The following is a 25,664-nucleotide window of genomic DNA, read 5'->3' as shown; positions in this document are numbered from 1 at the left end:
AGCAAGGCTGGATATATTTGCTTCTTTGGTGAGCATTGGTTGTTGGAATTATCAGGGGTCAACTCAGCATTGTCTCATAAGCATAAGGGGGTCTCTCTAGCAAAAGCATCTCCATTGTGCTTGTGGGATGTCACATGGGTCACCTGATTTCCACTTCCTCCTCCTTCTTGGGCTTGGGGATTAACAATCTCCATTACCCTTCTGGCACACATGCAAGCAGGAGGTGCTGCAGGAATGTAGCCCTCCCCCTACCATCTCGCCTTCATGCAGACTTTCTATTCCACATAGAAAGTGTCTACAAAGAACCAGTGATGATCAAGTGCTTTCTACTATGAACCTACCTGTATCCAGATCTACTGAATAAAAGTAAGCTATCTCTATTTTTAGTGCATCTAACTACATTGTGAAGACTGAATTTATTTCTGAACATAATTAAGTTTAATGTGCAAGTTCTCTTTTGGTTCATGCTTCTAGTCTGCAAGATTGCTGTTAGATGCTTGGAATTCTTTTATTAACCTTTAAAAACTCCATCATTGGTGTTGTCCACTATGATTAAGAAGAAAACCACAAGACATTTTTCAAATCCCAAATTTGCTCTTGAATTGGTTGCATTGCAAGCAGTGTCATCATAGCTGCATTCCAGGAAAGCTGGGTTTTTAACTGAAACCAGGTTGACAAGACCTTGGAAGCCGGTAATTATGCTGCAATCCTGTGTTAAGAAGCAAACAGAACATAGGTGCAGGTTTCTAGGAAGGGTTAGTTTTCTGGTGACTTATGACAAAATTAGTTTCATCACACTGGAGGCTGTCCACTTTGACTTCAGTTTCTATGTATTAGTCAAAAGTAAAAGGGCAGCTGTATGAAAGAAAGGTGTTCCTGAGGTAAAACAAACAGAAGTGGTTCCTTCCTGTTTTCTGCCAAAATTAAGATACCCAGAATGCACTTCACTAGCCAGGCATAGCTTTATAAAAGATGACTGCATGGCATGACATCAGCCACACACCCAAAGTGAACAGGTACTAAGCCTTTTGGGGGAAGACAAATTTCAGTATTTTTAAGGGGGTAAAACAGATGCCTGAAACTCTTTGAAGACTTAAAAATGCAATAAAAAAAAGGCTCAAATATATGACCTCATCCACTCTAGACAGCCTCTGGAGGCCACAGAAGGAATAATGTTAGGCCACTCTTCTTGCATCCATAAGCATAAAGGGTGCAAAGCATGTGTGTATTGGGATGGGTGTTTGTCCCAATTCACAGCTGAATCTTTGTGATGAATTTGGTAGCTATTTAAGCTTTTATGATGATGGGATTGTATTTTTGTTCTAAGAGTGCACTGATTTGGCATCAGCTGAACATTTGGGAGAAAGGAATGGCCTAGAAATGTTTTTAGTACATACCAAAATAGAAAATACTGTGCTTCTTTTCAGCACTGAAGAAAATCTTATCCTGATGGAAAAAGGCCTTGGATGGAACATTCCATTCTTGAAAACTGTACCATGTAGGGACTGCATGCCTGGGTAGCTGGTCAGCAAAACATCTCTTCTCTGTTTCTAAGCGCTTCCTGTGCAACGTCATATGCCTTCTGTCACGTAGCAGGTTACTGTGACAATGAGTGAATATGAAATAGGTACTGACAGGGCAAGAAAACTCAGAGTTATTAATTGCTTCTGCACATAGCAGGTTTCCAAATGTGCTGAGAAATTTAATTTCCCTAATTACTAGTTAATGAGAAGAAGAGAGATCACACACAGGAGGTGCACACACAGGAGGTGCACACACAGGCACACTCACACAAGAAAAACACATTCAAAATGAGAACTGAATAAAATCTGTGCATCTCTTTCTCCTAAATGTTGTAATTCTGCATTCCCTATTCTTTCTGAAACCTTTATACAACTCCTTTCTCATGATCCTAGCTCTGGGACTGCCATAGCTCCCCAAAAGAGAGAGACAGCATAATCCATGTTACAAATGGATTGGAAATTAACAAAGGCATTCATTGATTGTCCCTGGGAAGGGGCCTGCCATCTAGAACAGACCCTTAACTCCCCTTCTCCTATAGCCAGGAATTAAATCTTCTGCTCCAAGTGGAATCTTCCCAACCAAAAGAAGCCAGCAGGGGGGCATTCTTTGCCCCCACTCATGGCAGATCCAATTGGGATTGGGACCTGGAGGCAAATTTCTGCTTTGCCCTCACTCCTTTGGAACAGTTTAACCTTGGAAGCAAGAATGGTCCTGTCCGTACCATACTTCTAGAAAGATGGTTAAAATCTGGATCTTCTGCAGGGGCTTTGTGGACAGAAAGTGAGGGCTGGTGAAGGTTGATCCCAGATATGGAATGTAGGGCACCAGTTGAGTGTTATTATCATTGGAGTTTTGTTCTGTGATGTTTTACATTTGATTACAGATGGGGAAATCTTGTGAACTGCTTACAGTTGGAAAGCTGAAGCAGCATATAAGACCAAGTAATAAACCAAGCAACAAACACGGGTCATGAAAGGAAATCTGATGGTGACTCACAATATATGAAAACAGGGACTGTTGGGTGTGATGATAATCTAAGGGCCCATCCAGGTGAACTCTTATTTCCAGTAGCAATGAGTCATTGTTCCATTCCTCCTGGAATGTTTGGAAGTTAGACAACACCCTAAAGCTCGGTCATGTCCTCAACTTCACATACTGAAGCACCTGAAGTTGTTAATTTATAGTCAATTTTTTTCCATCAAAAACCATTACCTATATAGAAAGGAGATCCCCATATGCCAATCCATTGCCCACTGTCTCACATAATTCACAGTTCTCACATGCCACAATTGATAAATATCCATGCTAAATATCCATGCTTACATCTCTGCAGATAACAGATTTTAAGAAGGCTACCTCTCACTATATCTAGCAGGCTGATCAGTAGAGCTTCTCTTTCCATAACAGCTGACTCTTTAGCTTTTGGTAGTGACATCATTAAAATCTGGTGGTGAGATGGAAGGACAGGATATAAACACGAATTCGGCCATCAAAAGGCACCAAGGAATATAGAGTTCAAATTGCAACAAAAAGAAACACAGATGAGTGTTTTAGATAGAACTGGCTGACATGAAGCACTTTATGACATTAAAGCTGCTTTGGAGAGAATCAGAGTCAGGATCCTGGTTTTGTTTCCTGCCCTAGGACTCTACTTCCAAAATGTTTAATTGGTGAACAGGTAACAGATGTTACAAAGAAATTATACATTATCTCCCAGAAAACTGAATAGTATTAATGTAAAGCTGCTCCTAGATTCCTCATAGCTCATGAAAGTGGGAAAAAGCATATTATAAATTTCATATGATCTCATTTAATAGTTCTTGGAAATATTCTGCATTCGAGCCACTGAAGAGAATCACATGAGAATAGGCTGGAGGGCAAATATCTTATTTTAATTAATACAGACCAAGGAGAATATTAATTCATTGGTTACTCCATGTGTAATCACATAGATAGATTTTCTCCATGATAATCTGTCCCTAATCTTCAGGTGGAAGGATGATACCAAGTGATTTTATTTGGTTTTGTTTGAACAAGCATTCTTCATGGGCTTGGCATAATGTTATTTTGAATACACCAGGTTTTAGATAATGATTATTTGAAGACGTCAATGCCACTATCAGCACTGAGAAACAGAAAGATTACTACAGTTGTTGTTAATATTATTATGAGGTGTAATGCAGACATGAGTAAAATCAGTAGGGATCCCTTGCAAGGAAAAGGGATGAAAATTTCTAACAATTATTCCTTTCTCCTGCAATGGTCCTCTAATACATCCACAGTAGCATGGTTTAAAAAAAATGGAAAGAAAATCTGGAACTGGCCAGGAAGCCACAAACAGATCATGCCATTTTTGCTCATCGGTGAGACTGAACTGGCTTTTTTCTGGCTCGTTCAACAAAACTATGTTACCCAATCCATGTTTTGGTGAAAAGCATGACTGAGACCACTGCAGAAATGGTTTCGGAAGCAAGCTACTTAAAAAACTGTCACTGAATTGATCTTCCTTGATCCTCTCAAAATGCAAACTTCCTTTAAAACTAACTGATTTTTTTCCCACAAAGTCTTTTTTGCTGCATTATTCTGAATATCAGAACTCATTTCTCTAATGAAAAAGTCAGAGCCTCAAGTGATCTCATCCTGACTCAGTTCTTAAACGAAGGTTCCCTAAATGCCAGAGCACAGTTCCTAGTATATACCTACTTGTTCAGCTTTAGTTTCTCCTGTACTTTGTTTCTCCTTGTTACTTAAATACAGTAAATGCCAAGATGTTGAAAGAGGTCCAAAGTACAGTTATTGGACTTTCAAGCCCAAAAATATAGTATATGTACATTCCAATGATTGGCATTGCTAGAATTAGATGATTTGACAGAAGGACAGTATGGAAGTGCAATAAAAAAAATTGAATAAGGCAATTTCACATTTAAATGTAATTAGAACAAGAGATACAGTATGATTACTCCCTAGCCATGTATATAAAAAATGTTTCCTTTCTGTCACATTAGACATTACAATTTGGAGGCAACTGCTGAAGCTCTCTGAGGTCCACACTCAAACTTTTCAAGGGCCACACACTTGGTATACAATAAGAGAAGGATAATCTATTATTTATTCTTTCTGATATTCATGGAAGGAGGTTTGGCTTCCAGCCTGAGTCCATGTTTTGTCTTTGGACAAAACATCCTAAGGGCAACACATTTAGCCCTAGAACATGTTTTCATCATCATAAGTTTATGATAAGATTGAATTATGTACCCAACTAATCATTTGAACTTCTGTTTAATTGCACCACATTGAACTGGGGTAATAATTTGGTTCAGAGAAAGCTCTGACTAAGCCTGCGACAGATTCATCTCTTATGTTTGAATCCAGAATGGCAAATGTGTGGCTGTTTGTTTTTCCTCAGACACATAGGAAGCATTAGCTATAAATCCTGAGATTTATCAGTCCTATGCCAAAGCTTTATTTAGTTCAAACTACTTCAATAAGTTAAGTTGTGGTAATGTAATATTTGTGGAAAATGTGATGAACCTTTGGCATTCATTTGCTCAGCACTGTGTTTGTTAGAGTGTCTGGCCAGCTGCTGGAGTCTTTAAATGCAATTAGCTGAGGTGCCAGTCCCAAGACAAGAAAACCATTGGCTAAGAGAGGTTTATAACCATGGACTCCAGACTGTGTGCCCCCCCCAACTTTGGATGCAGCCCCCAGAATGCCCTCAAACATTGCCACTGAATATGAAAGGCGCAGTTATGTACAGCAGCGACAATAATTAATAGTAAGCAATTGAGTCTTCTTCTTGGGACTGTCTGAAACTCTTCCTCTGTTCTGGCCAGGTCACTCCATTCTTCCATTTGTGCAGTGACAGGAATGAAATTGCTGCAATCATGTGGTAGCTGGCTTGGGAATAGAAAGAAGCAGGAGGGGGAGCAGCCATGTTGCCTTCCTGCCCCGCCTCCCTCATGCAGTGAGTAGGGTTGGGTAATCAGTCCAATGCAACAGCCAGGACAGACTTGCCAGAGACTGTACCAATGCAGCACCCTGTTTACAAATGGGGGGGGGGAGCAAATATCTAGCTACTATAGGAACCAAATACATAGAGATACACAACAATTAATGTAGACATGCTATTTGCCCTATTTGTTTTCTAAGTAACAAATTTCTTTTCACCTTTCAGGTCTCTCTCTCTCTCTCATATGCATACAGCAAACATCACCCTAAGCCATAGTGTTTTAATCCTGGTTTATTGTACGGCATCAAACTGAGCCCTTCTTAAAGATGAGCAAAGTAACCATGTTTATCTGATTAAGAGGCAAGAATCTGGGAGGGGAAGAAAAACTGGGAGAGGTCTTGAATTGAGTGGAGAGATGGAGATTAATTTGCAAACGTAAAATGAATGCTGAAGTTCAGTTGAAATAATCATTCATACCTTACACTGTTGGCTTTTGATCATCATATGGTTTAATAGACTATTGATTATGGATATTATTGCTACGATTTTATTGACTAAGTCTTTTAAGAGTTTGACAGCCAGTTTATCTAGTACCCAAATTCTGCATGTTGATGGGATGTTGTGTAACAGTTTTTGCTTGTTTCTTTGCTATTTGGAAAGCTAGTTCTATTCTTTGCGTGTTTCTCTTTTTACATATTGATTTTGTTAGACTGTGCAGCCAAAGAACGTTATGACTTGTGTGTACAATACTTTAATGACTCTGAGTTCTCCTGTATGTACAGAAAGTTCTTGTGTCAATTGATTAGCAGGATGACATGTCTTTTTTAACCTTATTTTTTAATCTTCCCAAACAGACATAAAAGTAGATTATAACTTTGCATTTTACTCTGTCAGTAGAAGAATCATGCATATACAGAAATAGACTTTGCTAGTCTCTTAACATTTTAATTAGATGTTTGTGAATTGACATTATCTTTTCTATAAATATTTGCTGGTGTTGACCCACCTATATCACCTGCTAATCTAGCAGAACTGTTAGTTAGTAAGAGTACTTTTAATTCCAAAAATGCCATGAGGGATTTTTATAATGTCTATGTGGGGCCACAGCAGTTAAAATCAGTACTATTAATTTCCTGATAGGATGATCTCATTGTTTAGAATTCCAAACAATGGAATTGTTCCCTTTGACCTGGTAATGGAAGCAGCCTGAAGGGTCAGGAGTGAGGAAATGGGAGCCAGAACTAAAAAGCAGTCAGGAACTAAGAACAAACCAGGACTGGAAAACACACTAGGAGGATTCAGGATCAGACCTGCACTGTTTCAAGAAACACTGGAGCTCAGATGCAACTCAATAAGGCTTATTAGGAAAAGAAATCTAATGTGGATCAGCAAAGCAAAGCAGACTTAGAAAGCTAGACCACCACATCGGCCAGTAGTGGTCAATGAGTGTGTGTGAGGCCTCAGGCAAAATGGCTGTTATTCATGCATGTGTGTGTGTGTGTGTGTGTGTTATTAATACCTGTTGGACCCACTGCAGCTCACGTAGTTTGAAAGAATTGTATGGTTGCTTGAAGTTTCATCAGCAGTCTTTTCTGGTTAATTCATAGAAATTAATTGTGTTTGGCTCACATGATTATTCCATTCTTTCTACTGCAACACAACAGTAGCATGCCCAACTACTTACTGGGATGCATTCATGTTGAAGCAAGAACAGAGTATGTGTGTGACTGTGCACAAAGGACACTGCACTTGTACAACTCAGGATCTAGTTCAACCTTCAGAAGTACAGGTACAAAGCAAACGAAGAGGTGATTACACAAGCAGGAACAATACACTACTGCAGATTCCTTATTTCCTCATTCCTCTACAGTAGCCTTCCCCAACCTTTCAGATGTGTTAGACGCTAAAAGTATTTGTCTCTTCAAATCACCCTACTTAATGATGATATCTAAACCTCCTTAAACAAATAGTTTCTTCTTGTAAACATGGACTCTTCAACAAAACTGCTCTTAGATAAATTTCATCCATCTCAAAAAAAGTTGCAGCGATGAGTTGGAGACTTTTATTACTGAGGTCAACAGGTCATTTCCATTTAACGTAGCTCAGATCATTGTCAATAATGTAGCTAAGAGGGCATGCTTACTTTCACATTCCTCATGCTAATGTAATTGCTGAAAGTGTAAAATCAGTGGATTTAGGCTGACACAGTGAGGGCATGATGGATTTGCTTTTATGTCCAGTTATGGCTGAAGACCCTCAAACATCCAGTGTTAAGGCTCTAAAAAGATGTGCAAGTGGTGTTATGCCTATTACTAGCAATATTATGCAACAGGAAAGCCATATCCTTATGTATCTGTTTTAAGAAGGTAAGAGAGCTAAGAAAATCATATGGAGCTTTGTGCCTTTTTTTAAAAAAATATTGTTGCTGTGAAAATTAGCAACAGAGCTCATCTGAAGAACCAGTAGTTCTTGTTTAGACTTGATGTTGAAAGCATTCTTCATTACAGTACACCTCTTGCTATAGCAAGTAATGCCAGTATGACAATTTTGAGCAGACCCAAGGTGGTATCTTCCAGATATGTTATAGTACTACAATTCCTAGTGTCATGTTCATCGTTCCGATGGTCTGGATACATCGTAACGTTTCGCATGTCAATTTCCTGATCCGTGTCTGTCATTTGCAGGGAGGGGAATTTCAGCCGTGCCGGGCTGTAATCTCCGTACTGTTACTGAGGAATGTATGTTTGGGTTATGGCGTGTGTTCAAGGTTACTTTCCCAGGCCGATGTGGAACAGTTACCAGCACCTGGGAGGGGGTGATTGCTATGGTGGGGCGAGGGGCGGGATTGGGTTTGAACCGAGGGTTTTTAGTTTGTATTTGGCACACTTTTGGTCATTCTCAGCTTTCTTTGTATTTGCACACTATTCTTTCAATAAATCAGTTTTCCTTAAGTACCTGTTTGTGAGACTGAGTCTGTCAGAATAGGCAACCATTACATAAAGCTGAGAATCTCAAAAACTTATTCCGCTAGCCCCTATCCAGATTCGTCTGTGAAGGGGAGCACTAGCGATGAACGAACCGAGATTGCAAGAGATGGAGAGCGAGGCATCGAGCGAAGGGGAACCGGACTCCAAGGTGGTGAGAGCGGAGAAGGTACCCTGCAGCGACGCTCCGGGTGTTCAGGCAGAAACCAACCCCAACCCGAAGGGGAAGGAGGGCCGTCAAAAAGTACCAGAAACGACCAGTACTTCGGGCAGTGACTACCTCACTTGGGAAGAGGACACGGTCACTGGGGCGACTCAAGCCTCCTGGAAGCGGCGGTACCTGCTCTCACCTACTGTGGTCAGAAAAGAGGCGCCTGAGGGGTCACCCACCCCTGACTGTATAAAGGTGTTGGAGGCAAAATTAGACTCGGTCAAATTCATGCTGAAAAAAATGTCAATGGGCTGGGGTTCGCCCGAAAGACGAAGAGAAGGGTCCCACGGCAGGCACTCCACCCCACCGTCACCCCGACCATCCCCCAGAGGGAGAAGCAGGGCCCGACGTCGAGGGGAGGAGAGGGGCCCGATGGTGACAATTTTGAGGTCCCCTCCAGTGGAGAGGTGCTCGCTAGGGGCTGTGCAAAGGGCTGAGCGACCAGAAGCGGTGAGACCCCCACCCTTCACGGTAAAGTTCGATGGGGACCCTACCAAATTGTCCTTCTTCATAACTAATGCTAACAGTTATATGGAGGATTGGGAACAGGGGTTCCGGTCAGAGCAGGGCAAAATAAACGCCATTGCCACCAAGCTTAAGGGGAGGGCGGCCGATTGGTATGTACAGCTGTGCCAATCGGATGCTCCGGAGTTAGAAGACTTCGAGGAGTTCCTGTGGGCATTACGGCAACATTTTGAAGACCCGTTAGCTCAGGAAAGAGCGAAGCGGGCATTAAAGGGACTGTACCAAGGGTCACGATCCATAGCGGATTATGCGCTGGAATTTAAAGCACTGGCTGGGAAAGTGGAGGATTGGTCCCAATCCACATTGGTGGAGATGTTCAAGGATGGACTGGAAACTGAGGTTCTGAAGTAGTCCCTGGGGCGAGAGGACCCAAAAACCCTGTACGACTGGATTCAGCTGGCGGGCAGCGCTGAGCATGCCCTAGAGACGTTTGCCCACCAAAGATCGATGAGGTTTGGGAGATTTAGTAAAGGGTCCCGCACCCCGGCTCCTCCAGAGAGATCCAGCCAATGGACCTGGGAGGAAGAGAAGGAGCGACGCTATGCGAGAGGGCAATGTCTGCGTTGCAGAAAGGAGGGGCACCGAGCAGCGGCATGCCTGAAGGGAAAGACCGAGGACTGGCCAGGAAAGTCGTCTGGAAAATCTCCTTCCCTACCAAGAAAGATGAAGGCGGCGCGGGCGGAGGCCGAACCTGAAGAAGTCCCTTTCTTTGGAGATGAGGAGGAGGCTGTTCTTAATCAACTGGTGGGAAACACCAGCCACCTGCTTTAAAGGGTGCTGCTGGGCAGGTGGAAGAGGAAGGGTGCTATCACGCTTCGGTGAGTGGAAATTTCCCTACACTGGCAGTGAAGGTGAAATTGGGGTCCCGCACTCGAACGGTGGAATTGTGGGCAATGATTGACTCGGGGTGTTCTAGGTGTTTAATGCGCCCTGACATGGTGGCTGCGTTAGAGTTACCCACATTCCCTTTGAAACGTCCTATGATCTTCACGCAATTGGATGGATCTACAGCGGGAGGGTCGCCTGCGACTCTTTCCACAGGGTTGGTGGCGTTGCAGATGGGCAGCCATTGGGAGAAACTGCCTTTTGTGGTGGCCCCTGTGGGGGGTCCATTTGTCATTTTGGGAATGCCTTGGTTTGTCCAACAAAACCCCCATATAAACTGGGTGCACAGAACTGTGACATTTGCAAATGGGTTCTACAAAGCCCCTGAGGGGGGTGATATGGACGACGGCACAGTGGGGAGGGCGGCAGCGGCAACTCCGCATTTCCTCACCGGTCCGCTAGACGGGCTGCCAGAACAATACCAGGACTTTGCAGATGTGTTTGGCGAAAAGGAGGCGGATCAGCTGCCGCCGCACCGAAAAACTGACTGTGCCATAGAGTTTATCCCTAATGCACAATTACCTAAACCAAAAATGTATGCCATGACCCAGAAGGAACTTGCAACGCTACGGGAGTTTGTCGACAAAAATTTGGCTAGGGGTTTTATTGAACCAGCCAATTCCCCGGTAGGTGCTCCTGTTCTCTTTAGACCAAAGAAGGATGGGACTTTGCGACTATGCACAGATTTCCATGGATTAAATGCAGTATCAATATTAAATAAATACCCCATACCGTTAATCAAGGACATGTTAGCACATCTGGCGAAGGGGAAAATATTCTCTAAGTTGGATCTGAGGGAGGCATATTTCCGAATTCGCATACGGGAGGGGGATGAATGGAAAACTGCTTTCAATCGCCCTCTGGGCTCCTTCCAGTATAAAGTGTTACCTTTTGGGTTGGCGGGAGCGCCTGGGGTTTTTATGCAACTGATCAATGAGGTCTTGCATGACCATTTGTTCAAAGGGGTCTTGGTGTATTTGGATGATGTGTTGATTTATACTGAAACCAGGGAGGAACATGAAAAACTGGTGAGACAAGTGCTCAGCAAGCTGAGAAAAGCTCAACTGTATGCTAAGCTATCCAAATGTGCATTTCATAAGTCTCAAATTGACTATCTGGGTTACAGAATCTCTGACAAGGGTATTGAGATGGATCCAGCAAAAATTCAAGCCATCCTAGAATGGGAGTGGCCACGCACGCGTAGGCAGCTCCAAAGTTTCCTGGGATTCGCTAACTATTATCGGCAATTTATCCAGGGGTTCGCTGAGATAGCGTTGCCCCTCACTGAATTACTCAAAACCAAAGGGTTGGGTGATACCCAAAGGGTAAAGAACCCTGGGGCGTTGCTTAAATGGACGCCTGCATGCCAGGTGGCTTTTGACAAACTTAAGCAGCTATTCACTGCTGAACTCATTCTGCAACACCTTGATCCAACCAAGCCTTTTGTGGTTCAGGTGGATGCCTCTGACTTTTCCATTGGAGCACTCCTGTTGCAGGCAGATGAGTCGGGGTGTCTAAAGCCCTGTGCTTACCTATCCTGTAAATTTTCTGAGACAGAAAGGCGGTGGCACATTTGGGAAAAAGAGGCTTTTGCAGTCAAAGCTGCTTTGGACACTTGGTGCCACTTGCTGGAAGGGGCTACACACCCTTTCGAGGTTTGGACTGATCACAAGAACCTTGAAGTGCTCAGTGCGCTGTGAAAGCTCAGCCCAAAGCAAATCAGGTGGGCTCAATTCTTCAGCCGTTTTGATTTCAAGTTAAAGTTTATTCCGGGAAAGAAAAACTTTCTAGCTGATGCCCTTTCCCGCTTGCCCCAGGATTCCAGCTCTGTTCCTGACATGGTGGGCACATTGTGGACTGAACCCCAATTGGGTATGGCAGCTGTGACGCGCAGCCAAACATGCGCACAGCAGCCCGACGCTTCACTTTCGCCCCGTGCAGGAAGTTTGCCAATTCCCTCTAACTTGCAACAACAGTTTCTCTCCAAATTGAAATCTGACACTTGGTTGCAAGCGAATATGAACAATGTTACTTGGGACCGAGGCTTTGCTTGGAAGCAAGACCGTCTCTATGTCCCTGACAATTTGCGCAAGGACATTTTGTTCCGTTCTCATGATGATAAAGTGGCTGGTCACTTTGGGTTTGTAAAGACCCTCCACTTGGTTCGGCGTCAGTTCTGGTGGCCCATGCTAAGGCGTGATGTCAAGGACTACGTTGCCACCTGTCCAGTGTGTACCATGTCCAAACGGAAGGTTGGAAAACCTCAGGGATTACTGCAACTGGTGGCCAGTCCTTAAATCTCTATGGACTTTATTGTGGATTTACCTCCGAGTCAGAGGAAAACTGTGATTTGGGTTGTGAAAGACTATTTCTCAAAACAAGCCCATTTCATTCCATGCACATCTATCTCATCTGCACAACAGCTGGCCCGCCTCTTCCTAGTACACGTGTACAGGCTCCACGGGAGCCCCGCCCGTTTGGTGACTGACAGAGGCACACAATTTACTTCCCAGTTTTGGCGGGCTTTTATGAAATTGGTGGGCACTAAACAAGCGCTCTCCACTGCGTCGCATCCTGAGACTGACGGATCTACAGAGGCTCTTAACTCCACACTGGAGCAGTATTTGCGAGCTTTTGTTAATTATCAGCAGGACAATTGGGTCAATCTCCTCTCCTTTGCTGAGGTCACCTACAACAACGCAGTGCACCAAAGCACCGGGCAAGTCCCTTTCCGTACCGTCTTTGGCCAGGATTTTGTCCCCATTCCTGAGCTGCCTCAACCCACGTCTCCTCCCTCGTCCCCTACGGACTGGGCAACACATCTAGGGGACTCCTGGCCCAAGATCCAACAGGCTCTTGCAGATGCCCAGGCTGCTTACAAACACCACGCTGATTCCAAGCGGGCGCCACAGCCAGCTTTCAAAGTTGGGGATAAAGTCTATCTCTCCACCAAATTTATCAAATCCCCTCAGCCCTCTAAGAAGTTGGCACCCAAGTTCGTGGGCCCTTTTCCTATTGTGGAACAGATTAATCCTGTTACATTTAAGTTGGATTTACCTCATAACCTGAAACGTTTGCACCCCGTTTTTCATTGCAGCCTGCTCAAGCCGTTCCACCAGTCAGATCGCTGGCACCCGCAGCCTTCACCTCCTGCTCCCATTATGATTGATGGTCAGCAGCACTTTGAAGTCAAGGAGATTCTTGATTCTCGAAGACTTCGTTCTACCCTGCAATATCTGGTCCGATGGAAACATTTCCCTCATCCTGAGTGGGTCATCCATTGCTGCCCGCGATGTTCACTCCCCTGTTTTAACTGACCAGTTTCACGCTGCCTATCCTGCCAAGCCTGCTCCTTAGTTTAGTTTCTTTAAGGGGGGGCAGTATGTCATGTTCATCGTTCGGATGGTCTGGATACATCGTAACGTTTCGCATGTCAATTTCCTGATCCGTGTCTGTCATTTGCGGGGAGGGGAATTTCAGCCGAGCCGGGCTGTAATCTCCGTACTGTTACTGAGGAATGTATGTTTGGGTTATGGCGTGTGTTCAAGGTTACTTTCCCAGGCCGATGTGGAACGGTTACCAGCACCTAGGAGGGGGTGGTTGCTATGGTGGGGCGAGGGGCGGGATTGGGTTTGAAGCAAGGGTTTTTAGTTTGTATTTGGCGCGCTTTTGGTCATTCTCAGCTTTCTTTGTATTTGCACGCTATTCTTTCAATAAATCAGTTTTCCTTAAGTACCTGTTTGTAAGACTGAGTCTGTCAGAATAGGCAACCATTACACCTAGATTATTTAGTCAATATGGCCTTCAGTTAGACAAGTGTTTCTCAACCTTACTGGGTGGGGAATTCTGGGAATTGAAGTCCACACATCTTACAGTAGCCAAGGTTGAAAAACACTGAGTTAGACCCTGGTCTGAAAGCTTGCTTTTAAAATTAGCATTTGTAACCTAACACTCTAGTCCACCAGTGAGAATGGTGGGATGGGTAAGCACAAAGCAGGCACAGGGCCTTTTCAGCTATTGAATAGTGTTTTGAACTGCCTTTCCAAGCAAATGCAGCTCTTTGCGTGTGTTGTCCAGCCATGGGAGTTGGCTAAAAAACCAGAAAGCTTTGGTTGATTTGCAGCAATCAATTTGTCATAAGTGTGATTGGTCAACTAATTTCTGTTGTTGTTTTCTCTCCTAATGACAAAAGTACAAGGGAAGCAGTGCCTGACAACGTAGGACTATTTATGACATAATTTTCGAGGCCCATTTTTTTTGTTATTATTATTAGTTTTGAATTACGTTATTTCATTAATATTGTTTTATGTATTATATTTTCTTTTTGTTAATTAGCTTAGCACAATAGAATTAGTTTCTATTAAAAGTCACCAATTTCAGAAGAAAATCCCAGTATGCACTTTGTTAGTTTTAGAGTATTATTAAATACATTCTGCATTTATAATTTTGTTTATCATTTCAGCAAAGTATGCATTGCATTTTAAGGAGTATTTTTATGGCTTTGTTGTATAATTTCATTTAAAAAGAATATTGGAGCCTGCTTTACAGGGATTTTTGCCCTGAAATGTATTTCAGGGATCATAATAAATCTTTTAGCCCGTGAACAGTATTGCGGTTATTTCACATTTATCCAACAGCTAAGATTGGCATAGAAGTTACATGCAGCAGTTTAAATCTAATTTTGAACTCAAAAGAATCAGTTTCCTTGCTTTAAGAAATGACTTGAGGTACTAATATAATCAGATGGGTCATGTGACAGAATATTCTCCAGTACTTGAAGAGATAAGCAGATTCTGCAGACTTTCTCATGCCTTTAGTAAGCGGGATTTGAGTTTTGATTGTAACAGGTTGTGAAGGCATGCAGGAAGCAGGAGGAGGAGAAAAGCTGAAGCTGCACTGTTTCTGCAGCCCTTGGAATATTTAGAGACCTGTGGGTCTTGCATCTCCAGCTGGTATTCAGTGTGAGAACAAAATCCTTCTGCATGTTGGACCAGACAAAGTAATTCCAAGAGCTGCTTCGGAGAAAATGTGACCTAGAAAAACAACCATATGAGCTATGCATTCAGAACACTACACTCCCACAGAATAGTTTCTCTGTACAGGATGTGATTATTATCAGGCAGCAAATTTTATTCTACATGACTATTTACAGCTACCTGTTATATAGAAACTTAAATATCTGATGTACTGTACAACAAGTCATGTAGTTAGGCATTCTCTTCCTGGATTCGAGGAATGTGTAAACAGTTGCCCCCTGTACCACCAGAGGTGACAGGCTGTTGGCTGGCTCTCCATGAAGGTTCAAGTTACACTGGTATGTGAACCCTCCATCGTAGGAACCATAATGACATGTAACAGTGGTGGAAATGGAAAGGGTACCCCTGTACTATTATCTGCACCAATGCCCATGATAGGCTTTTCGTGTTTGCTCTGGCAGTCATTGGCAAGAGGTCAGTGGGACTCATTTGATCTAAACTGAAACCGTCCAACTAGTGATAAGTAGGTTCTGAGGCAAAACCAAATAGTTCTGCCCTCAACACTGTGCATGATAGATAGCTCCTCCCTATATGCATGGGCTATATAGGGATGGAGGGGGATATATGGCATGGGTGAAGTTGAGGGTCAAGACGCCTGCTTGATTCTGTGTCCCACTATTTTTTTCAGAAACGCCTGAATAAGTCTTTCCTGGCTTCACTTGTATTCTGTATAGCCATGTTTTCCGATTCTTTCTGAATTGGTCTCCTTTTCTTATAATAATATTCAAAAAACTATGATTTTCTGAACTTAGTGTCTGTTCCATGTCACTAATTGGTAGACAGACTGATATTGCCTGGAAGAATAACCACTCAGTAAAAATACAACGGGGAAATACTCTGCTGAACCAGACAGGCTTCTAAAGTCGTTGACACAGATTCATTTCAGAATAAATACATTGATTCCCAAACATGAACCTTTAGGGTCAACCTGTTGCTAGTCAACAAAAGCCTATGTGCCTGCAACTGCTTGTCATACTGAAGATGATAGATTGGGGGTACATTTATTATACAATCCCCTGTCCGTGAATATAACATTTTATTGGGAGGAGGTTCCACACAATGATGAATTCCATTTGTAACTCACCTTCCTTTCATTTCTGTATACTTTTTTCAGTTCAGGAGAGGATGAGAGAAAACCTGCGTAATTTCTTATAACTGGAAGCTCTAAAAGCCATCTGTCTAGAAGAAAGCACTTTACAAAGAAGTGAATCAAAATAATGTTGTGGATTACAGCCAATGCTATTACCTTTAAAGAGAGAGAGAGAGAGAGGGAGGGAGAGAGAGAGCCAAGCTCTATCACATGCACCAAACATATTCCCTGAGAAATATTTTGCAGTCTTATTTCCAAATTCAGGAGAACTGATGGTACTTATTCATTGGTTTGTGAAGGCACTTTGCACATGGTCAGAGGCACTTACTCCTTCAGTATTACACCATATATCCAAGATGAAAATTAGAAAGAGGATTCTGGACTCAGATACGGCAAGTCTAGTGAACCCACAGCCCTCTTTATTCTGGCAGCGAATCCAATTGCATGGAAGACATCTTCTGTGGCCCAGCAAGGAAGGGTTCGTGTGGCTTTTGTATGGCTGCAGCTCTTTGGGGGAAACACACCTGCTGAGTCTCTCTCTGAAAATACAGGGGTGTTCGGTGGAACACCAAAGCCCCATCAAGGTTGTCAGTCTCTGGGCTGGGCTGTCTTTGGGTCAGCAGGCCTGCATTGTTTGGTTCTCTGAGTTGTTCCTCTCAAGGGACCAGGCACAGAGGGTCAAGTGGTTTCAGACAGCTGGCGGTCACCTGCTTCCCCAGCAAGGAAGGTGGAAAGAAAGAGGGAACTCCCCCCTCTCTGAAGTTAGCATCAGACAGCTGTGACTTTTGTGCACAGAGGAGATAACATCACAGCTTTACCAACTGCCAATCAGTTATGGCTGCACCCAGCCCTCACTAGGCTTCTCTCAAAACTGCTCAGTCCCTTGATAGAGGATGATTGGCAGGGTAAAGGTAAAGCTCCTTTAAGTCAAGCTTGATTTCTGGTAACTTTGAAGAAGTATGTGTGCAATTTTCTTGGCAGCAGTGTGGATGTGGTTAGCCATTGTCTTTGGGGATGTACTTTCAACTTTCCTGTCTAGGATTCCCTGCCATCCGCCTTCCCCGCCCCTCCTCCCTGCAGTCTCCCAGCCAAGCAATAATCAGGCTGTTTAGCTTCTGAGGCTTTCTTGCACAAATGCCCAGATAGTCATTAAAACATGGTCTGTCACCTACACACCACAGGCTCTGATTTTCTTCTACGTTCAATTATAGAGATTCTTTTTCTGTGGGGGAGTGGAGACAACAGAAGATCTCCACATAATAAGGTGGGGGGAAAGGGGAACGCTGAATCAATTCAGCTTCCTCTCACTCCTTCAGATTTAGGGACACGAATCCTTTCTAGAACATGTGGGCGATGTAGAATTCCGTTTCTCAAATTGCGCAGTTTATTATCCTTATTTGGCAATGAATGTTTTAACTAAAGGATAAGCTATGACACAGCAAATTAGGATTACAAACAAGAAACATTTTCTTTGTTTGGTTTAGTGTGATATTTAAAAGAGATTGATACATATGGAGGAAAGCACAAGATAAACTGTCTGAGGCTTATGCAATGGCTTGGTCTGGGACCATGCATAATAAAGACACATAGGCATTTGCAAGGAGGACAGGGGGCAAGGGAGGCATGATGACATTGTAACACAAACTCCACCCCTTACATACTTGGGTGCAATGTTGTGATGCAAGTAGAAAAGGGCAGAGCTTGCACTGTGATGTCACAATGCACATTTCATCATTTTGGCACCATGGTGGTTAGAACAGATGCCTGTGTGAAGAAAATGTCTGTGTAACTAATGTCACAAGTATGAATTAGTTGATTAGAGCTTTCATGCATTAGGCAAAAGAAATCCACAATTCATTTAAGGGCACATATTTTCCCAACAGGCACTTTGTTGAGCATCATACCCTTTCTTCAAAGTAACCTATATGCCCAGAAGCTTCCAAAGTGATCTTATGCAGTTTTGAGACTAGCACTTAACACCAATATGCTGCTGTTTATAGTTCTTGTTTATAAAAGGCTTGAACAGTGCAGCATATACTGGGGACCTTAATAAAAGTCAGAAGCCTTAACATTGACTTGTTGGGCCTCAACAAAATAGCCTTCTTTCTTTAAAAACATGAGGAAAATTACATGTGTGCTCATGGACAATCACCAGGCAGACCCAATTACAGAGCTGTTTCAGCTCAGGCAATTAGTATATATTTTTGTAGTCATGAGCATGTGATGACCAAAGCAATAATGCTCATTTAACTCTCTGTAGCACCTTAATGAGTTATTGATTTCATTTGTATCCAACCTTTTTTGTTCAGGAGCTCAAGGTGGCATACACATGCTCCCTCCTTCTATTTTTCCCAACTACAACAACCTTATAAGGTACACTGGACTGAGTGGCTGGCCCCAAGTCACCCAGTGAGCTTCTGTGACTGAGGATGGACTAGATCTCCCCACTCCTTGTTCAACCCTTTAACCATTACACCATATATTTATTTACTTCTGCATCTTTTATGCTGCTTCACTCAAAATGACTGGCTGACCGAATCCTGTAACACAATTAGACAACCACAAAATAAAACTAAACCATAAAAGTTCATAATCAGTAATACTGTAACAAAATCCCTAATATCCATAGTACCATTCTTTCATCCCAGAGTTAACATACTAATCATTCTCCACCCCTCAGTCCTTGAAGCCTATGTGGAATAACCAGGTCTTCCTTGAATGTTTTAAGGGAAGGAGCTGATCCATCCTCAGGGAGGGAGGGGGAAAAGCTGTTCCTGAGGAAGGATACCCCACAGAACATGCTCATTTCCACATAGCCTCCTGCTGTCACACATCCAGCTCGGGACACTTAGCATACATTCTCTGCAGGCATGTACTGGGTGGGTAGATTCTAGCAGGAAAGGGATGCTTCTAGTTTTAATTCATCTATGTTTGGTTGCAAACAGGTCAGTCTTGGCTCTTTTGGCATCACGATGCTCATGGGACCAGCCATCTAGGCTGGGCAGAACCAGTCTGGTGATAGTCATCTGCTCTCTCAGTGAGAGAACCAAGAGGCAGACTGAAACAATTGGATCTCCACATGCATGAATTGATGCTATCAGTAGGCAGCTGCCTTTGTACTGCAAGGGGAGAGTACCACAATTTGCAAATGTCAGGGATGGGTTGCTTGTGTCCTCCTCCCCCATTGTCAAGGACTCTGTGTCCTTAATTACCAGTGTGGATTTTGGTGCATTTGAGTTAGTAATACAGAAATGGCAGCCATTGCCAAACGTCTGTGTGGAAGGATAATGAATCCACAGTACAGAGCACTTGTACACAGCAGAGGTCTGCTTGCTAACTTCTCATCTATTATTACTGGCAATGGCAGAACTGATAACACAACTTCAACATTATGATTTCCAAACTCACATTCTAGCACTCCTTTCACTGCAGATATGAGATGTAAATGCCAGCTTTGGTTCAGCACTGGATGGACACTGAGACAGTTGTTAGAGCATTGTCCAGGGATGTAATGTGACATGTGGGTTACACCAGATTACCTGCTGTATCACAGAATCACAACGGGGTGGGAAAGCAAAGCCCATCTGGTCCTGCCTTCTAGGGCAGTATTTCTCAATCCTGGCAACTTGAAGAGGTGTGGACTTCAACTCCCAGAGTTGAGAAACACTTTCTAGGCTGTCAAAATTATCCCTGAGCCCAGTACTGATCAACTCATGCTGTGCTCTATGCAGACTGCAGAAAAGTCTGTGCAGAGTTAATGGCTGCAAATAACCCAAGTGAACAAGTTAAGCTGATAGACTTCAAGTGAAGAGCTCATCTGGGTCTGAACAGTTTGCCTTGTACTTGATAGTTGGAGTAATGTTCTGCCCATGTCCACATCACTTAAGTTCTAACACACTTGATTTTAGTGTGAGAGAGAGGAGAAAGTTGGGATCTTTTTGTGCAGCAGTGTAACGCCCCAAAGGGGCATCAGAGTTAATCTGCTTCCCTAGCATCAGTGCAAGGTTGTTAGATCAAAAAGAACATCAATATGAATGCAGGTAGGAAGTGAGGGAGAAATGGTTAGCTCTGCTCACCTTGCCTAGCATGTATTTTGCTTCATCTTGCAGGACAGAAGCAGAAAGAGTTTCGGGTTGGTTGGTTGTTTGCAAATCTCAAGTCAAGTCTCAGGCATATACTAAAGAATTGTGCCCCACACCATTTGAATTAAAAAAAAAAGTTTGGACTTCTCCAACTAGATCTCTCCACTCCCACAAATAATGGCCCAGGAGATACAGCTCCTTCTTGGCCTCTTCTTTTTCCACATTTTTTTCTCTTTGCTTGCAGCTGCAGTTTGAACTATGCTGGTGGCAAAATGTGAAATGCAGGAATAATTTAATAGTGTAACAGCTTGGGGGGTCATAAAATTCATGTTCTACAAACAGAAGGAAAGGATGTTGCCTTATTAACTTTATTAACTCATATTCACTTTAAGGAACCAACACAATTGTGTTTTTGTTCATTTGGAACAAGCATTTCAAAAGCTTGCCATCCTTTGAGCTTTTCCAATAAACCTCATATTTAGCTATCCTCCTCAGAACCATTTGATCTGCTGAACAAATGATCTCAGGTTTGTTCTGTAATTAATCATTTATTACTTTGCAGGTAGAAGACAAGCTACTATACAGGAATTAGTCTAATACACCAGATGCTACCTAGATGGGCATTTCCCAAATTGGTGTGCTTCAGATGACCTTAGACTACAACTCCCATTTTTCCCTAGCCAGCACAGCTGAGCTTCCTGAAAGGGGTGGAAGCTATAGTTCAACAAATTGGAAGGACAGCAGATCTGGGTAAGCTCAAGAATACTACATACTGTTTTCTTCTGCACTATCTCCATTTCTTCAAATGGCTCTGATCATAGGCAAAACGTATGCCAAGGTTAAAGTAACCTGACATTTTCGTCCTGACTTCTAGAAGTCAGAAGCAATGTCTTTTGCAAGATCTTGTAAGCATGTTTATAGTCTAATAACTTACCACCAGTCAAAGCAAACACATTGTCCCAGCTGCAGTCCTCAATCACTTCTTTGCCATTAACGTATTGCGCTACAACCAGAAATCGCATGCAATGTTCACATGTCTTTTGAGGGAGGGAGGGAGAGAGAAAGATACTAGAATTTCTATGTGTGTACACACACACACACACACCCCAAAAAGGAAAGCATTATCATAACGTGTTTTTATACAACAAATGAGTAAGAGCTTTTTGATACAGAAAAAGAAATTGCTTAAGCATGATTGTAAGAACTTGCACCTTCTTACTTCTCCTTTACATGTTTCATATTATATCCTTAATGTTGATTTGCCTGGGAAAAGCACCCTGGTGCCCCTCAGAAGTTTTGGACTTCTATTAGCCCCAAGAGCATGGCCAGTGGCAAGGACTGGAATCCTTCTCAAAAGCTTATGGATGCCTAAACTAATGCAGATATATTTTGTATTTATTTATTACATTTGAGGCAATACACCTGGAGCTCTCCCTGACTTTTCTCCTTACTACTATGTGAAGTGAGTTGGATTAAAAAACAAAAAAAGTGACTGCCTCAAAGTCACTTTCATGGTCAGTTGGGGAGCTGACCCTAGGTTTTCCCAGTCCAGTCCAAGTTCTTAATCACCACACCAGCCTTTCTCAATCTGGCATCCTCAAGACTCCCAGAACATTCCCAAAACATCTAGGGGCCACCAGGTTGGGAAAGGCTGTACTACACTATTATTTAAGTTACATTTAATAAACAAAATCTTTTGAAGAAACTGACTAAAACTGGCCACTTGTTTTGATAATAACATTTTTAAAATGAGCATAAAATCTCTGCATTGCTGAATGCAACCTTAAATCTAATGCCCCAAATATAATTCCCAGAATGCCATGCTGGCTGGGGGCTGAAAGGACCGGAAGTCCCAACGTATCTGGAGAGCAACAAGTTGGGGACAGACAGCCTAATGTTACTTCTTCTGCAGTCTTTTTCAGAGAAGCAATTGTATTTATTTATTTATTTATTTATTTATCCATTCATTCATTCATTCATTCATTCAAGACTAAGTTTTAATTGCTATATTGAAGAACTGGGTACTCATGTGTGAATGCAGTTTTGTGTCAAAAATAATACTAAGATTCATATCAGGTTCATCAAAATTGTAAAAGCTGGATTCATGAAACTTGCAGTGACAAAGCCTTTGCGCAGAACAACAATATAATGGACTCCTTTCTCTGAATGAATTGTAACCATGAATTTTCCTACCCTATGCAATAACAAGAACAGTTGTGGCCTTTAGATTATTTCTCTAAATCAGTGTTTCTCAACCTTATCAACTTTAAGATGTGTGGACTTCAACTCCCAGAATTCCCCAGCTAGCATGGGTTGAAAAGAGCTGAAGTCCACACATCTTAAAGTTGACAAGGTTGAGAAACACTGATGTCATGCATAAGCTTTCAAGTTTCAGAAACCTACAGATAACATAAAATAAATTTAATAGCCACGTGTATCTCCCACGATGTACAAGAACGATGAACACATTTCACCTCTAGGTTCACCCCTAGGCTCACTCCCCCTTGCGTGGTCTGCTGTGGCACACTTTTCTGTTTCCTTGGGCCTTGCATTTAGCCCACGCCCCCTCCTCCTCCTCCTCCTCCTCCTCCTCCTGCTTGTCTCTGCCCAGTAGGGGTGATCTGGAAGGACTGCTGGAAGCTCTCTTCGCTTCAGCTGCCAACAATGGCATCATTGCAAAGCGTGGCCTCTCTGCCTCTTTGCTCTGACGGGCCTCTTGTATTCGTGAAAGGAGACTCTCAAATTTCTGGTGCAGGAGCAGCTGTTGCCGGAGCTGAAGCGCTCTTTTCAGAGACTCCCCCACTTCCCATCTTTTGTCTCTGGCAAAGCGTGCTCCCCCTTTGACCCCGCGGCTAGTGCAAATCCAGCCCCTTTGTCAGCCACTGCAGACAAGTTCCACCCTAAATCAAGCCTCCTCTCGGCCCCCAGAAGCCAGCACGTGCCCACATCCCCCTAATCTTTTAATTTCACCCCAGGAAAAAAAGCAGCTGTTCCTGAGCCGCCCAGGGCACAGCTGTCAGCTGCAGGCTTGTGGCTTCCTTAAGCGGCACACGAGGGGGAGGGGGGAGGTAGGCAAGTAAGAAGATACACATGGGTGTAAATTTTCAACAGTTGGCAGCACGAGCTCCCCAAAGGCCACCTTTTGGCCAGTCGCGGTCCACATTTTCAGGCACGTTCAACTTCAGCTTTGTTCGGTGGAAACAAAAAAGTTCATCTTGAAAAGGCAGGGCAGGCATCCTGTCTGGTTGCATTATAACTTTACCACACTGAAATGATCAACTGTGAAATTACAGGGTAAGATGGAAACAAGCGGCCAGTAGCTTAAGGTGTGCTCCCTCAGACCTTTTGCATACCCTTCAGATAATGCTTTGCTGCTCTCATACAAGTGGAAGTAGAATATGCAGTCTACAATGTATAAAGAGTGATAGAAATATCAAGATCTGCACTCTTTGTCTGGATAACAAAAACAAGGCCCAGTTCTGAATATAAAGTAGTTTGTCTTTCTTATTTGGCAGACATCAGGATCCTTGAACATGATTCATTTCCTGCACAGAAAGCATTTCTGCAGCTGAAAAAAGGCCACTGCTCATGGGTAGGTTGTCAAACCTGAAAATTGCATAGATTAAAAATAATACCTGTGCAATTATTCCATGTGAATTTCTACTCTATGATTTCCACACCTTTTCCAGAGCAGAGCTACTATAACAAACATATGTAGGCAAAGTGTAAAAGTGATAAAGCAAATTCAGGGACTCTCTGTTTGAGAACATCTACACTCACAGGATTATTAGGCACCTGCTAAGAGTACAATTTGAGAAGCAGTCCTCTGTCAATTTTTAAAAATGGTTGTTAATAAATGCACATATATTTTAACATTGCATATATAATTCTGCTTTTGCAAAAGCGAAGACTGCAGGGATGCCTGCACTATTTTACAGCTGTAAATGGTATGCATGCAAGTGAAACCCTTTAAACAATTTAAGTGACTGAAAATTATAACCAAGGAAAATGAAAATCCTAAAGATTCAAATTAGGATTTTGACTGTAGTTCTCTATATTACTCAGATGTAAGTAGAACAAATTTCAGCAGCAGCCTTGCAGGTAAGAGAATACAGGAGTTCAACTTAAAAGTCCCCCCCCCCTCACCCTGTGTGTGTGTGTGTGTGTGTGTATGCAGCGTTTTTCTGAAATCTGTCTCTTTTGAGCTCTGGGTTGGCAGCAACAAGACGGCAGCTGCAGGAAGATCAAAGAAGGCTCCCCTGAGCATTTGAGACAATTCAGTTTTGGGGGTGGAGAAAGCATGAAAAAACCAACACATTTGCTTTGGTGTTTTTTGGCATTGTTGAAATGTGTACAGAAAATCTATAGAGAACACATCTACTACTGATTAAACAAAATCCTTAATAATACAAGGCTTGAGGAAATTGAGAATGACAATTCCATCTGATATGTGCTTCCTGGATTTTATTTATTTATCTATTTAGCCCTCACATTTCTTCACCACACATTTCACCAAAGCGACTCTGATATTTAACTGGGCAAAGAAGAATCCCTTTCATAAATGCTTCTGGGGAATCGTGTTTATTTCAAGATAAGCAATGAAGAACCAGTATTAAATCACTGCCTATAATAGTCAGCCTTTATTAGCATATTGAACACGCATCTAGCTCTGCTCTTTAAGCATGCATATTTTTACTCGGTTCCTCTCACCTGGCTTGCAATTTACAGAACTTGAAGAAAACACTATACTAAGTGCAACATATGGCTGGTGGTACACCTGCCCTCTGCTTAGCACCTGCTGAATGGCTCTGCGGGAGTCAGGCTTCTAGCTGGAGCTTTGAGGGCCAGGGGGCAAAAGCATTCTGGCTCATTTGCATGCCGGACTAAGGCCACGTGCCTGGACTTTGGAGGCGGCTAACTCAGCAGTGTGGTGGGGCTTTCAGTATTATTAGCAAATCCAAAAAGAGTGGCAGCATTCTCTGTCAAAACCATCAGCATACAGACAACTACAGAGATCAAGAACATGCAATACACACATCAGATACAAGAGTTCTATTGAAATGGCAGTCATGAACCAAAAATGCCATTTAAATATTATATGCTTTGAGTATTGTTAATTCATTAAGAGCATTCATATATCGGTCATACAACTGATAATATGAAGGAAGCAGACATGGTAGTGAGATTCACCAATGCAAAAATCAGAAAATAAAACAGATCTTCATGGTCAGAGAAAGTTGAGGTCAAGATAAATGCAACTAATTCAAGATACAGTAAATGCAGTTAATTCAAGTGGAATTAATCCTCATGGAGTTTGTTATCACTTTTTAAAACTTAATTGAGCTTTCAATTCTATATAGACTTAAGCAGTAATTCTA

Source organism: Candoia aspera, chromosome 2, assembly GCF_035149785.1.
Source record: "Candoia aspera isolate rCanAsp1 chromosome 2, rCanAsp1.hap2, whole genome shotgun sequence".
NCBI lineage: Eukaryota > Metazoa > Chordata > Lepidosauria > Squamata > Boidae > Candoia > Candoia aspera.
Note: the sequence above shows the minus strand (reverse complement) of the source record.